Source organism: Gymnoscopelus microlampas, assembly GCF_963454915.1.
Source record: "Gymnoscopelus microlampas genome assembly, chromosome: 8".
NCBI lineage: Eukaryota > Metazoa > Chordata > Actinopteri > Myctophiformes > Myctophidae > Gymnoscopelus > Gymnoscopelus microlampas.
Genome location: NC_139945.1, coordinates 48,285,110 through 48,302,597, shown reverse-complemented (window position 1 = coordinate 48,302,597; position 17,488 = coordinate 48,285,110). Strand labels below are relative to the sequence as shown.

General features: G+C 40.9%; 1 long non-coding RNA gene across 1 annotated transcript; it reads right to left on the bottom strand.

Annotated features, from left to right (window-relative positions):
• Positions 1–5,321: 5,321 nt before the first annotated feature.
• Positions 5,322–8,802, bottom strand: LOC311051162. The gene is made up of 4 exons (XR_014601381.1): positions 8,714–8,802; positions 7,184–7,340; positions 5,780–6,102; positions 5,322–5,683 (listed from the first exon to the last, which is right to left on the bottom strand). It is a non-coding gene; the product is annotated as an uncharacterized lncRNA (long non-coding RNA).
• Between the last annotated feature and the right edge of the window lie 8,686 nt (positions 8,803–17,488).

Here is a 17,488-nt window from a genome sequence, read left to right as displayed (position 1 = left end):
CCCTGGCCGTTCCTGCCTGGTGATCTACAGATAGGGATGGAATCACGTAGTTGTGACTGTACCGTAAAGGGCTGTCCCCTGAAGAAGGGCAATCCTCCAGAACGCTCTTCTTTCCCCCACTTGTCTTGCAGAAGGCTGTTACGCACCACTACGTTATCACTGAAACGTGGGTTGTAATGCAGTGAAATGCCTGAGTGGAAGCGTAGGTTTACACAAAACCTGCAAGAAAACACAGGGGAACATGTGGTTAGTATACTGACAGTTGGTTAGGCCGACTTACCTGACAGCCCTCACATGAATTTATCTAAAACTGGACACATTACACCTAGTAACAAAGGGAAACATATTCTCAGTTTATTGTTCTGTTCTTACAGGTTCTTACAGAAATTACACTCAAGATTTTGCTGTGCTCTTGCAGTTGTGCTTAATACAGAAGTAACGAGGGGAACCTAGAAGAGTGCATGAGCTGTGTGGTTTATCACTGAACTTGACCGTTGAACATTAAATTCCACATAATACAGTTTTCAAAAAATATGCATTAAAAGAATAGTTCATTATTGTTGGGCAGGTTGCAGTCGCACAGCAGTGTTTTCCCTGATAAAATTAAATAAAATAACTTTATCGATACATTTTGATTGAAAAAGGCAGCATAAACAGTGCTTTCTCACCTCACTATAATAAAGGAGTGTGTTTAATCATGTGTCAGTGTGGCTCCCCCAGGGTAGGAACTGGGAATAGAGTTGGTACTGGTAAGTGCCCTTTTTATTGAGCCCCATGCCTCCCAAAATGTCTGTGCATGGTAACATACCCTATGGCATTTTGTTTAACCACTCCCTTAATAATGATGACCCTTCCTGGGTTAAGTCCATTGATGGCTCTCGCGTATGGCAGCGAAATCATCTGTGTATGACTCGGTCCCTGCAGGATATAAACGACAGCAAAAAGAAATATGAAGGACAAACACCATCTCAACCTTTTCAGGCCGTGACCCCCCAAAATAATGATATTTGAACGGGGGGAAATAGCCGATCTACAGGCTCTCAATGCCTCGCAGCGCGAGTCGTGAGCTTGTAGATCAGCCTTTTTATTTTTTTTGCCTTTTTCTTATATTATTTAATTTTCTTAGGTATTAAAGGTCTTAAAAGTCCTTATATTGTCACTTTACTTTCATCTGGGGTCAGGACCCCCCCCTGGGGACCTGACCCACAGGTTGACAACCACTGTACTAACAGACTGTTTGTTAAATGCTAAATGGAAAGCACTGGAGCTTTCACAGCTCAAGGCTCAGAAAAAAGAACAAAAAAAGAACACAAAAAAAAAGAACAAAAACAAAATAGGCTGTGACCCACAAAATAATTATATTTGAACTGGGGACACCCCCAATCCCTGACAAGCACTTGGAATTGTAGCAGTTGAGGCGTTACATTTAGTTTGACTCGGTTCCACAGATAAATATTGTGAAAATAACAGATCTATTTTCACAATTTATGCCTTTTTCTTATATTATTTGACGCAGAAATGGTATTTTTCTTTCTTTCCTTATTTTTTCTTTTAGGTATTAAAGAGGTCTTAAAAGTCCTGAAATTGTCACTTCACTAAGTTCACTATCATCTGGGGACCCCCTCAAAATCATGGGGGGACACCCCTGGGGGTCCTGACCTACAGGTTGAGAACCACTGTGCTAGAGGACATTGTACCTGTTTGAAGAGGTTTAACATAACTGCCGTTCTACCTGTACTTAAAATTCATTTCTATCTTATAATCTTTGTTTGCATTACATCCAGTATTATTACTTTTTTCTTTGTTGTTGCTAAATTGTGTTGTTGCTTGTACCTGTATGAGTGACAAATAAATACCTCTTGATGTAATAAAGTTATATGAGAGCTAACATGGAACAGATTAAAGAATGAACTCTGCTCTGAAGCTGTTAAGAAATTGGTGCAGAGGAGAACAAAGCTTTCATGGTTCAATGGTGGAGACAACAATTATAACCAAATATGGAATAAAGAAAAAAATATTATACCTACAAAAAAAGAACAAGTTATAAAGACAAAATAAAAAGTGATCATCATCTGACATTGAAATACAATTGTCAGTCTAAAGTATACGAGCAGCCTAAAATGTCCAACACTAAATCTATACAGGCTGACACTGCAGACCAGATTAAATACACATACATACCCGACGAAAGGCAGACATGATTTGATGTCGGTATGCTTATTGTGCCCCAAATAGTCTTCTGTTCACTTTTACACAGCTGATGTGATAGTCATGGACAGGTTTCCACACTAGTAGTCTGACTTATAACTCCAGTAGTGTACGTAGGTTTCGTTTCCTCGCAGTAGGAGGTACGTGTTTAGTGTTTACACAAGGTTCCATATCTATATGAGAGACATCATAAAAGTCAATATACTACAGGCTGCTTGGGGGGGGTCCAGTTTGTTACATAACATCTGCGTGTTGAGGAGTGACATAGAAATAAGAATAAAATGTATCTAGATTTCAGTGGTGTAAAAAGTACTCCATCATTTTACTTTAGTAGAAGTATCAATACTGCAATGTAGAAATACTTGACTTGAATAAAAGTGCAAAAGTATTGGCATCAAATTGTACTTAAAGTACCAAAAGTAGAAGTACTCATTATGCAGAATGTCCCATTTCAAGTTTTCAAATGTGTAAAATGTATAAAACTCTTTTAAAAATAGCCGATCTACAAGCTCACAATGTGAGGCATCGCGACGCATTGAGCTTGTAGAATATAGGGTTGAAGTGGTTAATGTATGTTTTGTAATAATACAAAAAATCTACAAAGTAGTAAGTAAAGTTTTCAAAGAATAGTGGAGTAAAAGTGCAACATTTGCCTCTGAGATGTAGTGAAGTAAAAGTACTGAAAACTGGAAACACTCAAGTAAAGTAAAAATCTCAAAATTGTACTTAAGTACAGTACTTGAGTAAATGTACTTAGTTACTTTACACCACTGCTAGATTTTGATTTCTCACAGTAGCCAGTAATTTATATAAGGTCACAGCATGAGTCATCATGAGTCAATAATGCACTCCTGCTCCAGCCCATACCAATGCCTCCTCATGCTTGTTTTGTTGACAAATTTGACCAAATTGACAATGACTAAAACATTAAAACACATTACTACTTAAAATAAGACATTTTCTGTATTTCTATTTCTAACTGCACAATATTGTTTCACTTAGTTTTCATATTCTCTATTAGTCTAGTCTATATTTCTGTCAGGAACTGGTGTTAGGACCCAAGTGCAGGAACTCAAACTCAGAACTCAAACAAAGGCAGGAGATGAAGATCACATAAACTTAACTTTACTTGGTGAAAGACACAGGATAACAGTACTGTGCATACATGGAACATAAAACCTGACACTAACTTAAGATCCAGCACTGAAGAAACACACAGACAGAGTCTAAATAGTCACTGGAGCTCATCACCCAACCAGGCTCAGCTGGTCCTCACAGGTGACTGCACTCAGGCCAGTCAGAGTCTTTGCCTCAGGTTGAAGGGAGAGTAGGAGATTGGCTCAGGCGAAATAGGAGCAGGGCAAGGAAGGGGCAGAGGCACACCCAGTGGCTAAACAGTCACATGATGGACACAATAGGGGCCGTGATCGTGACAGTGGTTAGTTCCTACTATACTGTCAGGGTTAGGTGTTGAACGAGGACCCAAATGCAGACACTGAAGGCAGGCAGGTCAAATCCAGCAATTTATTAACAAACTCATAAACAAGGCAGGCAAATAACACTGAACACGCATGGAAGACATATGAGGAACTAACAAGAAACACACTGAAACACAGGGTTTAAATAGACTCAGGGATAACAGGACACAGGTGAACTCAACTGACAATCAACACTGGGATAGGCTCGAGGACTAAGAGGACACAGGTGGAAACACAGACAAATCACAAGACAGGTTAGACAAGGCAGGTACAGTACTACAGGGGCGGACAGGAAACAATAGAACAAAACTACAAAATAAGAACCAGAAACACTTCAAAACAAGACACAGAAATGCATATCCTGACAATTTCAGTTAACTACGCAGTTAACGACACAACTACGCAGCATACAATTATAATGTAGAGTGGGAGTGGGGTGAGAAAAATAGGGGAAACAGTTAAAATGAATGAAACAAGGAGATATTACACCTATACAGTTGTAGACTTATATGCATTCAATCGGGTACGTGTGATGATGATCCTACATACGTTAATATAATATTAAAATGCCTAGAGGGTGGGTCGACAGTGGGTGGGCAGTCGCTCCAATCTGCACCAAATTTGGTTTGCCATGACAATAGTCACACCAGGGCCACATGCGGGCCACAGGCACACAATATGATTCCAACACTATTTAACCCCATTCATAATGAAAAAAAAACCTAAACAAAGTTAGGCGGCGGGGGGGGGGGGGGGGGGGCACAGATTTGCCTGCCAGGAAAGCCCCCCCCAATTCAGAATGTTACATTCTATGTTAAAATTGCCTCGAAGGTAGGTTGACGGTGGAGGTCACAAACGTTAACATCCGATCCGCACCAAACTTGCCACAAACACTGTTATGGGGTCTGCCATGACAATAGTCACCCTAGGGGCCACGTACGGCCCCCAACGGGGCACGACGGGGGCCCCCGACACAAGCGTCTGCTAAATGACTGTAATGTAATGTAATGTAATATATATATATATTTTTTTTGGGGGGGGGGCACATGTTTGAAACATTCTGGATGCCTCACGGCTCTGATCGGACACTGTATATGTATTAATACTTTTTTTTTATCATTCATTTAAACATTTTATAGCCTACAGTATAATCAAAGTAATTATTATAGTGTGTGGGCTTGATTTTACTTATCTTTTTGATTAAGTCATTTTTCAGCCTATGCGTCTAAGTAACCATGTTTGTGAATCATCAAACATTTACAAGCAAAGACGGTTACATCCCCAAATTAAAATACTAATTGAAAGCTAAAAATCACACCCAGTGTGAAGTGAGCGGTGTTATTTAAGGTCATCACAGTCATGGAAGCTCACTTAAAAAAAATAAAAAAAAATTGAAGTGCGTGGTGATATTTATAGGTTATGAATTTCATCATGCGTCTCGCTAGCCAATCACAATACTGAGCAAAGGGTCTGAATACTTATCAGCCAATCACAGTACAGCGAAAGACACATTTTCACGACGGATGGGTCATGGGTCCCAACCCCACTTATAGGAGCGGCTACACCGCTCAAAAATCTACACCGCTCAAAAATCTACTGGACATTGGTCGACCTTAAAAAAAAAACTCATCAAAGGCAACTACATCACCACTGCAGTGCCTCAGTGGCATTTATTTTTTAGTTACAAGGCACTACATAATATATGACTAATATATGCCATATAAAAGTAAGAAATGAATTTCGGTATAAAACCACAAGACAAATAAATGAGTAACTAAATAGCTAAATATTTGCTAAACATTGTAGTCACTAGATATACATTTTACAAATCTTACAACCTTTTACATTTTGAGAATTATTCCAAGAGATTAGGAAATAAGGCATTTCACAAGGCTAAATATAAAATAATATGTGTCATAAGAGGTTTGCTCAAAGTTTCACATTGATTTATCAAAACTGAACAATGGCTTTGAAATGGCTCAGCAACATATTTCTGTCTCAGTGTTCGCCCTCAAGGTAAGGCCTTAGGTAATATCACAGGGATGCTACTAGTAAAGGTATAATCAAACTAATCAGCTATCATCCGTTTTAACTAACAAAAAACAATACAAAAAAAGAAAAGTATTTTCCGTAGAAAAAAAAATAGTGGAAGAAAACTAGAAAGGGAAGAAATCCTGCTCTGACATAGAGTGAATGACTAATCAGAACACTAATCAATGATATTGGGTTTGTGGTGGTCAGTTTTGAATCTTTAGCACAACACACAAGCCTATACCAAAACAGAAGTCAAAGTGACGTCTCCACCGATCTCCAACAGGTTGATCTGCTGCAGGGTGGTGTGGCGATGATTGTAGATGTGTGCCTGATTCCCATTGACCACGATCCTGAAAGAGTGAGCCTCACAGCATACGGTCAGCTAAAAGAGAGAGACCGTAGCAAATCTCAGTAATATTCACGTGCTAATGTGCCAGAGTAAAGAAGGAGATTTATCATTGATCCCATTGATCCCACAACATTGGGATCCCCCTGTATTTGTCAAAATACTTCCAAAATGTTAATGAAGTCCATGATCATAACACCAGAGGCAGCTCCACAAATCATGTTCAACCCAGATTTGGCTCAACAAAGGGAATGAACTCGTTCTCATGCTATTCATCAAAAATGTGGAATGCCCTACCAAAAGGAGTAAAGGAGTGTAAAACCCTACTCACTTTCAAAACTGCCTTAAAGTTACACCTTCAGGAAACTGCAATTGAAAAATGGCCCCTGTCCAAGTCCTAACCTACCCCACCCCCCTACCCCCCTCTCTCTTTCTTCTTTTGAACATATTTTTCACTCTTCATACCAGTAACCTGTAAACTGATTGTATGACATTCTATAGTAGTGTGTATATCTGTCTGTCTCTTATATGTCATCATGATTTGTATGCGTGGGGAACTCATTTGAAACAAGCTCAGTGCTTTAATGAGTCTTCCAGTTTAGTAGACCTTGTATTGTGAATTTGTACTTCCATGTACTGTTGTTCTCATGTCTTACTAAACAAAGTACATCAATCAATCAATCAATTGACATTTAATGCATTTTAAAGTGCACACTGATTCTAAAAGTCTAGCAAACTGTGGAAGATATTGATGACTAAATTCACACGTCTATGGCATTTTAACAGCTCATAGCTCACATAATCATGTATTATCTTATAACATCATGTATTGTATCATGTATTATCTTGCATTGTCATGTGTTATATTATGTATTAGCTTGCATCTTGATTGATTGATTAATTGAATACTTTATTAACAGTTTGCAAAAAGTACAGTGGTACAATTATACAATGATGCTAAAAGCATAACACAAAAAACCCTGAGGGCTTGTTTCCATTGTGGCTCCATCTTCATGTGTTGTACACTGTATCATGTATTATCTTCTATCATAATATGTTTTATCATGTATTATCCTATATTATCATGTTATATCTGTCATATTAGCTGTGACTGTACTGTAAATGGATGCCCTCTTTGGAATGGCATTCCTCCAGAGCGCTCCTCACTCCCCCACATGTCGCCGTGTTTAGTGTTACGCACCACAGTGTTCTCGTTGAAACGTGGGTTGTAATGCAGAGCGACGCCACACTGAAAGCTAAGGTTCACATTGAACCTGCATGACAAAGCACAGGGTAAAGTGTTGTTAGTATACAGCATCAATTTAGTGCCCAGTAATCATTTGTGTATTTGTTATTATATGTGAAACTTTCTACTGAGTAATACATTACTCTCTTCTCAATTTACCACATGAACCCTAGCATCCCTATTTTGGCGAGGTCATAGTAGGCGAACATGAAGGAAAACATTCATCTAAAATAGCTGATCTACAAGCTGGGTAGACCGGGTGTTTTTCAGTGAGGAGATCGAGGGGAAAAAGGAGGCTACCAAGTATAGAGCCCTGGGGGACCCGCGTCCACAAAGTACAAAGGGTTTAAGTGGTTAAATTCTACTGAGTAATACATATTACTCTCTATTCTATTATAAAAGGCTACTAAAATTGTATTGTTGATATTTTACTTTGATTAGGCAATGAGTAGTCTGGGAGACTTCGCCTCAAAGCCTGGACAGCAGGGGCGTGGCCACTGCGTTCTGATTCAAATCAACAGCCAATGAAGAAAAGGGGCGGGATCCACATGCAGTGGGTGTTGCATGTAAATAGGACTAGGAGCGACGGGAAGCTTGCGGCCACCATTGTTGTGTACTGCTGTTTGCCTCTCGTCGGACTGTTTAGACGAGTTGCACAGCTCTCAGACCGGTAAGAGGCGTTTCCGCTCAGATTCTGAGCCTAAGTTACATCCCGCCCACAAATACCAGGGCTCTGGCCCAGAAGTTTCCTCGCCCCTCCCGCTTGGATGCGAGAGCTGGCGAAAACTTTTGGGAACTCAGATTAGGCAATGAGGAACATTGTTAAAACATCAGCCTGCCTCATAGGCAGCATCTAAATCCTTAAATCTTTATTACTCTACATACTTCCTTTTCATAACATACTTTTTGTTATTTTGTGTTGCTCATTTTATCTTATTTCTGTATGTAATGGAAATGTGTACACAGAACTGCAATACGTTGTATCGTAGGTTCTCCTGATTGTTTAAACTGGCACTCATGTAGAAGCGTTCTTAACCACTTAAACCCTGTACTTGGTGGACTGGAGAAGTGGCGTACCCACCGTAGAGGCAGGGCAGGTGGCCGCCTGCCCAACTAAAATCTCGCCTCCCCTAAATGTAATTCCTGGGAACGCCACTGGACCGGAGTCCATCAGGGCTCTACGCTAGTGACTGTTTTCCCTCTATACTAAATATCTTCGCTGAAAATAGCCGATCTACAATCTCACAACGCATTTTCTGCAAAGGTTATCCCCAGAATAAGGATGCTGGGGTGTAAGTGGTCAAGTGTTACTTCTGCATGACTTTATTTCTACAAGGTGTGCACTGGATCATGGATTGACGGTAAAGTTGAACATGTAATTAATTGATTATTAAACCAGACCCTGTGGCACTGGGATTAACCACTCCCTGGATAGTGATGGTCCGACCAGGATAAAGACCACCGTTGATGGCACTCTTGTAGGGAACCGCCTAAAAGATGCAACAGTAAATTAGTGCTGACTGGAAGTAGAGTAGAGGAGTAGTGGCTCACTCAAGCCCATTTGTTGGTAACCAACATGGAACATTAAAGCATGAACGCTCTGAAGCTGTTAAGAAATTGGTGCAGAGGAGAACAAAGCTTTCATGGTTCAATGGTGGAGACAACAATTATAACCAAATATGGAATAAAGAAAACAATATTATACCTACAAAAAAAGAACAAGTTATAAAGACAAAAATATAGCTGCAAGCAGCGATAATACGGGCCAGGAGAGAGAAAGAGAAATGATAATTCCTTTAACAGGTCAGTTCATGAAAGTCCTTGCGGTCTTGTTTCCAATGAGGGCCTGTGAGCAATTAGGGGTTAAGAGTCTTGCTCAGGGACAAATTTCATTTCATCGACACATTTGCTGACCTGGCCTGGAATCGTACCTGGGTCAACCAGAGCCTCTGGCTCACTAACCACTCAGCTATGGCCGACCCTCAGAGAGAGAGAGAGAGAGAGAGAGAGAGAGAGACGGAATAGATTGAAGAGACAGAGAGAGAGACATGGAAACGGAATAGATTGAAGATAGAAACGGAATAGATTGAAGAGACAGAGAGAGAGACATGGAAACGGAATAGATTGAAGATAGAAACGGAATAGATTGAAGAGAGAGAGAGAGCCATGGAAACGGAATAGATTGAGTCATGTTTTTTGCAATTCAACTTAAATGAGTCTGCATCAAGTGAGGCTTGAACCGGCAACCTTGCGATCGTGAGGCACTCTTAGGTAGCTGCAACACTACCTATAGTGCTATAGCTTTGTCCAGGCTGATATTGTCTGTTGAGGATCACAAACTCTTGCCTTCTGTCATGACCCAAGCCCCTGTTTCACTAACACAAAGATCACTCGTTCACAAACCATTTACCAATGAAGAAATTGTACATCTCCTCAGAACCAAAACTAGTGAAAGTAGCCGATCTACAAGCTCACAAACCATTAAAAGTTGTCAGATTGTACATCGGCTATTTTCACAATGAAGTATGTTATACATTGAAAAAACATACTCTCATTGCTATCTGAAAAGTTGTGAGATTGTAGATCAGCTATTTTCACAATGAAGTATGTAAAACATTCTCAATTAAGTATTTCATGTTATCTTTAACAATTGCAAATGTATTCATTGATAGTCATGTTGTGTGAAATGCAACTTAGATGAAGTCTGCACCAAGTGAGAGAGATGAGAGAGAGAGAGAGAGAGAGACATGGAAACTGGAGAGAGAGGGAGGGAAAGAGAGAGAGAGAGAGAGAGAGAGAGAGAGAGAGAGAGAGAGAGAGAGAGAGAGAGAGAGAGAGAGAGAGAGATGGAAACTGGAGAGAGAGGGAGGGAAAGAGAGAGAGAGAGAGAGAGAGAGAGAGATGGAAACTGGAGAGAGAGAGAGAGAGAGAGAGAGAGAGAGAGAGAGAGAGAGAGAGAGAGAGAGAGAGAGAGAGAGAGAGAGAGAGGGAAACTGGAGAGAGAGAGAGAGACGTGGAAACTGGAGAGAGAGAGAGAGAGAGAGAGAGAGAGAGAGAGAGAGAGAGAGAGAGAGAGAGAGAGAGAGAGAGAGAGAGAGACATGGAAACGGAATAGATTGAAAAGAGACATGGAAACGGAATAGATTGATGAGAGAGAGAGAGATGGAAACAGAATGGATTGATTGGACATCTCAACCTATTGCCATTGACAGGAATCGAATTCTCAACCTTCGGACTAATAGGCTTCAACATTACCTATAGTGCTATAGCTTTGTCCAGGCTGATGTTGTCTGTTGAAGATCATAAACTCTTGCCTTCTGTCATGAACCAAGCCAACACTAAGATCACTCGTTCACAAACCATTTACCAATAGAGAAATTGTATGTCTCCTCGCAACCGAAAACAGTGAAAGCAGCTGATCTACAAGCTCAGAAACACGTTGCTATCTGAAAAGTTTTGAGATTGTAGATCGGCTATTTTCAGAATGAAGTATGTCATACATTGAAAAAGCGTACTCTCAAATAAGCATTTCAGGTTATCTTTACCATTTGCACATGTATTCATTGATACAGTCATGTTGTTTGCAATTCAACTTAAATGAAGTCTGCATCAAGTGAGGCTTGAACTGGCGACCTTGAGATTGTGAGGCACTCATTTAAGGGAGACGCCATTGGACCAACAGACAAGGAACTGTGAAAAAGGAGACCACACAGATGATACAGTTTCACGCAAATAGCTGAAAAATCCTGGGTTTAAGTGTTTTTCAAACTGTTCAAAATTGCGGACAATCTAAGGGCGGAGCTTACTGGTCAAAGCGATAGATGTGTTCCTCATGAGTCAAGGCACAAGTGTAAGCAAGTTTCACGACTTTCGGCCAAACGAGGCATGACTTTTGCCTCGTTTAAAGTTTGCATTTTCAAAAAATTGCTATAGTGCCCCCCTTTGGCCAATTGGAGTGAGATTGGTTTCAGTGATATTTGGAATGACTCTCTACATTACTGCAACGTTTCAAGAAATGTGAGTCTTGCATGTATGTGTTAGGGGCAGATGAATAATTTTCATAAAACTGCAATAGTTAAAATCTATTTCCTCCTGGGATTTTTGAGTAATCTGCACGAAACATTTTACACATGAACTTAGGACCTTTGCCGACAAAACAAAAGCGGCGGATTTTCCATAAGTGAAAAAATGCAGAAGTTATGAGCCAATGGCTGTTTTTCATATAATTCAAAATGGTGGGCGATCTAAAGGTCAGAGGTCAAAAGTCAGACCACGAAAGTTATCGGGCATGAAGAGACACATGTGTGTATCAAAGTTTCATGGTTGTAGGTCAAACAGGGCATGAGTTGTACCTGTTCAAAGTTGGCACTTTCAATTGAGTGCTATAGCGCCACCCTTTGACGAATGAGTGTGAGAATTATTTCTTGATAGTTTTTCATGTGCATCTACCATATGGCCGAGTTTCGTAAAAAGCGTATGCACGGTTAAGCCAGAATTGCCAAAAACAAGTATTTTTCAAACTGCTCAAAATTGCGGACAATCTAAGGGCGGAGCTTACTGGTCAAAGCGATACATGTGTTCCTCGTGAGTCAAGGCACAAGTGTAAGCAAGTTTCACGACTTTCGGCCAAACGAGGCATGACTTATGCCTGTTTAAAGTTTGCATTTTCAAAGAATTGCTATAGCGCCCCCCTTTGGCCAATTGGAGTAAGATTGGTTTCAGTGATATTTGGAATGACCCTGTACATTTCTGCAAAGTTTCAAAGAAATGTGAGTCTGCATGTATGTTTTAGGTGCAGATGAATAATTTTCATAAAACTGTAATAGTTAAAATCTATCTACTCCTGGGATTTTTGAGCAATCTGCACGAAACGTTTAACACTTCAACTTTGGACCTCTGCCTACAAAAATTTCCAACGGATTTTCCATAAGTGAAAAAATGCAGAAGTTAGGAGCCAATGACTGTTTTTCATATAATTCAAAATGGTGGGAGATCTAAAGGTCAGAGGTCAAAAGTCAGAGGGTGAAAGTTGTTCAGCATGAGGAGACGCATATGTGTATCCAAGTTTCATGGCTGTAGGTCAAACAGGGCATGAGTTGTACCTGTTCAAAGTTGCCATTTTCAATTGAGTGCTATAGCGCCACCTTTGGACGAAGGATTGTGAGAATTATTTCTTGATAGTTTTTCATGACCATCTACCATATGGCCGAGTTTCGTAAAAAGCGACTGCACGGTTCAGCCAGAACTGCGAAAAGTGGCAGAAGAAGAAGAAGTGACAGAATACTGCCAATAACAAAACAGGTCCAGAGCTGAGCTCTGGCCCCGTAAATACTTGTTTTCACTTCTTTCTTTTTTTCCGGCCAATTCCCATCAGGGTGCGCCACATCATCTGTTTCCATCTGCTTCTGTTTTCGGCATCTTCCTTGGTCACTCTAGCCACCTGCATGTCGTCTCCCTCCTCATTCATAAACTTCATCTTTGGTCTACCTCTTCTCCTCTTGCCTGGCAGCTCCATCTTCAGCATCCTTCTCCCAATATACCTCTCATCCCTCCTCCGTATATATCCAAACAAACATTCAAACCTCGCCTCTCTTGCTTTATCCCAAAACCTTCTAACCTGGGCTAATCCTCCAATGTAATCATTGGCATCCTCAATTTTGCCACCTCTAGTTCCGCCTCCTGTCTTTTCATCAGTGCCACCATTTCCAAGCCGTACACATCTTCCCTCTCACTCTAGCTGGAACCCTTCTCTCACAAATCACCCCTGACTCCATCAGTTCCACCCTACCTATCGCTTCTTCAGCTCTCTTCCACACTACCCATTACTTTGGACTCAATTCAACTTCACTATATGACTTTTTACTCACGAGAAAAAAGAAAAGAAATTCAAAACATTGTGACTTAACTTTGCTTTTCACCCAAACACCCCATTATGGGAGATGAAATGTGAAATACATCCACATAAAGATGATAGCCCCAGGTGGGAAAATTCAGTCAAAGGGTATACAGATGACCGAAGTCTCCAGCTCAATACTTACACTTGCTGGTATGTGTTACAGCTGAGGTTCCTGCTGCTGAGGCAGTATAGAAACTCTCCTGATGCAGATGACAGGAACCCTCTCAAACGTCCAGAGAACCACTTCCCAATGACATCACTGTCCCTCAACTGTTCATCAGTCAGAATCGACACTCTCAGCTCTCCAATCACATCCAGAACCGCAGACGCCGATGGACCAGTCATCGTCATGGACTAGGGGAAGGATTACATGGGTCAATATTTCATTTAAATGTGCATTACGTGTGAGCTCATTTGGTGTAAAGAATAGTGGACAGGGCTTTTCGCTCTACAATAGAGAACTTTCATTCCAAACCTGGGTGGACTTTATGTGGACAAATAACAGCTTCTGGGCAGAAATAATTGATTCTTTATTTTTATTTTGCATTGGTGCATTTTATAATTACTAATTATAAACATAGACTGTAATTATGTGTAGGTCTGAGATGTACTAACTCAGTCATCATTGTTCATTTTAATTAGTTTCAGTGATTGGTCATTCTATCTTTGCCATAACACTTAGCAGTTTAGTTTCAGTTTATTTCAGTTACTGGTTAGATCTAGTTTTTGTACCGTGTTGGCTAGAAGATCAAGAGCTGCATCCAACACCCCAGAGGCCTTGGAGAGGAACAGCTTCCAGACTGGTCTGGAACCAGTGCAGCTGGGGCACCAGTAGTTCGGTAGGCTTGCGTGCCGCACGTCCGGGGGCCAACCTCCTCCGAGACTAGGCAGTGGTACTATTTAACCCATAGTTGGGGGCTGGTTCGTGGGCACCAGTAGTTCGGTAGGCTTGCGTGCCGCACGTCCGGGGGCCAACCTCCTCCGAGACTAGGCAGTGGTACTATTTGTCCCATAGTTGGGGGCTGGTTCGTGGGCACCAGTAGTTCGGTAGGCTTGCGTGCCGCACGTCCGGGGGCCAACCTCCTCCGAGACTAGGCAGTGGTACTATTTAACCCATAGTTGGGGGCTGGTTCGTGGGCACCAGTAGTTCGGTAGGCTTGCGTGCCGCACGTCCGGGGGCCAACCTCCTCCGAGACTAGCAGTGGTACTATTTAACCCATAGTTGGGGGCTGGTTCGTGGGCACCAGTAGTTCGGTAGGCTTGCGTGCCGCACGTCTGGGGGCCAACCTCCTCCGAGACTAGGCAGTGGTACTATTTAACCCATAGTTGGGGGCTGGTTCGTGGGCACCAGAAGTTCGGTAGGCTTGCGTGCCGCACGTCCGGGGGCCAACCTCCTCCGAGACTAGGCAGTGGTACTATTTGTCCCATAGTTGGGGGCTGGTTCGTGGGCACCAGTAGTTCGGTAGGCTTGCGTGCCGCACGTCTGGGGGCCAACCTCCTCCGAGCATTATAATTGCACAAATTTAATGACCAGAAGTCTAGCGTCACATTTGCGCTTTTTATAGAATTGTCACATCTGAAGACAGACCCTTGCAGCGTAGAGAATAGAGAATAGTTATACCCTTCCAGACAAGAGCCATATCCCGGCGGACACGGACCGTCTTCAAGGCAAGAGTACAGTCAGTGATGCCACATAAACCTTATAGACGCCGGTAGGGAGGGGAAGTATTATTCGCTTATAGATTCCAAGGAACTTGGAATCAACACTCGATTAAAGATAGAACCAATCAACAGATTAATCCTATTGACACACTGTCCCTAAAGGCAAGGCTCCTTTCAGTCAGAGGTGGATATGAGCTTCAGAGCTTGCGCTATCCGGGACAGACATTGCTCCTTCAAGACAGAGCTCTGAATGGAAGGGTAGAACTATTCTTTACACTGCGATGCTCGGTCTTCTGATATGACATTCTATAAAAAGTACACATGTGAAGCTAGAAGTATGGGTATTGAATTCATTGTTATATGGGTATTGAATTCATTGTTATATGGGTATTGAATTCCCATCATATGGGAGCGCCAATGGAGGGGGAAGGCTGCTTCTGTACACGCTCCTCAGCGTCGCAACATTTTTCCTTCTTTTTATTATTTTTAAGCCTTTTATTTTTTTACATGTACTTAAAAGACGTATGAAAAAATTGCCTTTCCCTGTTCTCAAGTAAAATATTGATATGTGATTAAAATGTGATTAATTGTGATTAATTCATTACAAAGCCTCTAATTAATTTGATAAATGTTTTTAATCGAGTCCCAGCCCTAGTTCTTATTATATATATTTATAATGTTTTTACCCTTCATCACAGACACCTGTAGCAGAGTCTCCAAACTTTGATCCGGTGTACACAAACTGACCGTTGGAGATTTCCCCAGCAGAGCCACATGACTTCCCTGTGGAAGAGAAAGAAATATCCTTCAATACACTGGTATGAAATATCCAGTGGTGTAAAGTAACTAAGTACATTTACTAAAGCACTGTACTTAAGTACAATTAGAAGGTACTTTTACTTTACTGGAGTATTTCCAATTGTCTATACTTTTACTTACATCTCAGAGGCAAATATTGTACTGTTACTCCACTACAATTATTTGAAAACTACCTCTCCACTGTATATGATGCAGCCTAAGAAAAGAAAAGTGCAGATATTAGGATTTTGTTCATTTCTAAAACACCATGGAAAAGCAAAATAACCAATACAAATAAAATGTAAATGTAACGGCAATGTTTACGTCATGTAGATAGAAGATCTCACCTGGTGGAACGTGATGAGCTAAAGTTAGCTTCACGTATGCGATGGATGATGCCACACTCTGAGGAAGAGTAGGCATGGCCTGGTCCAGTCTGGTGAAACTGAGACCCAACAAGTCAGGGGTTAACATCAGCCAATAATAACGAATGAAATCACATCTACCTGTCTTCAAAAACCATAATACTATATATTGATGGATCTACTTACATTATTTGGTATGATGAGCAGGAAATGTTTCCCTGAAAAGTGGCAAAAATATGTTGTCATTTCAAACCTTAATGTGCATGGTTACATTTTCTATTATCTTTACTTTATGTTTTTTACCGTTCCAGAGAACATAACAAGGTGGGACACAAACTCAGCCAATCCAGTTGGAGATGCAGTCAGGGAGTCAAACACTGCGTTGATGACAACGTCTTTCTCAGCAGGAAGAGGCAACACCACAAGTTCTGCACTCTGCTTTGGAGACAGGAGCCTTACAGCCTCCAGCTGGACAGAAAGACAGTCAAGAAAAGATTATCACCACCACTGGATTTTATTTGATAATAATAAGGTAACTATTTGGTCTAATCATTCTTTAGAGTTTTTTTAATGTGGCAGCGATGAAGTCTTACAGGGGAGAAGCCTGGGTTGAGATTCAGGAATTCTCTGACAGACACAAGGGCTGAGAATGGCCCAAAGTTGTTCTGCAGCAAGTAAGCACTGCTGTTGTAGGGGACAGATCAGAACAAAGTATTAAGGCATTCAAACAGAAAAATGGCTGCAAATACCAGTCAAAACATTTTCCAGTAAAGATATCCCATTCTAATTGAGAATAGAATGGGAATATATTTATTTAGCAAATACATTTGAAAATGAGAGCCAAACTGTTATTGAGATATTGCAGTTAGTCAGTACCTGGCTGTGGTCGGGAGAGGAAAGGGAGGATTAGTTCCTTCAGGCCCAAATGCTGCTGCTGTGAGGTCATGTTGTCAAACTGATGGCTAAACTCCTTCAAACTGGTGAATCAAACACAGAATGAGAAATACTTATTTCTTAGCTTATTGGTGAAGCTAGAGAAAAGGCAACGGAGTCATCAAAATCAAAATCATCCCCCAGGAAGAATGAAGGTGCACAGAAAAGTCTATGGAAATCCAGCAGTCAGAATTGCCACTCTCATCTCTCCAATCACATCCAGAACCACAGACGCTGATGGACCAGTCATGGTCATGGACTAGGAGAAGGATTACATGGGTCAATATTTAATATTATTAAATTTGCATTAATATTACGTGAGGATATTTAATGTATGGAATAGTAGATAAAGATTCTGGCTCTATAATAGAGATATTCTTTCAAATCTTGATAGACTGTTTGCCTGACAGTGAATAGGGAATTTGTATTAGCATTTGTTTTCATTAGGAAATCTTTTTAAGATTATTAAAAACATGAGCTTTAAATTTAAATAATTTCAGAATTCAGATGTGTTACTTTTAA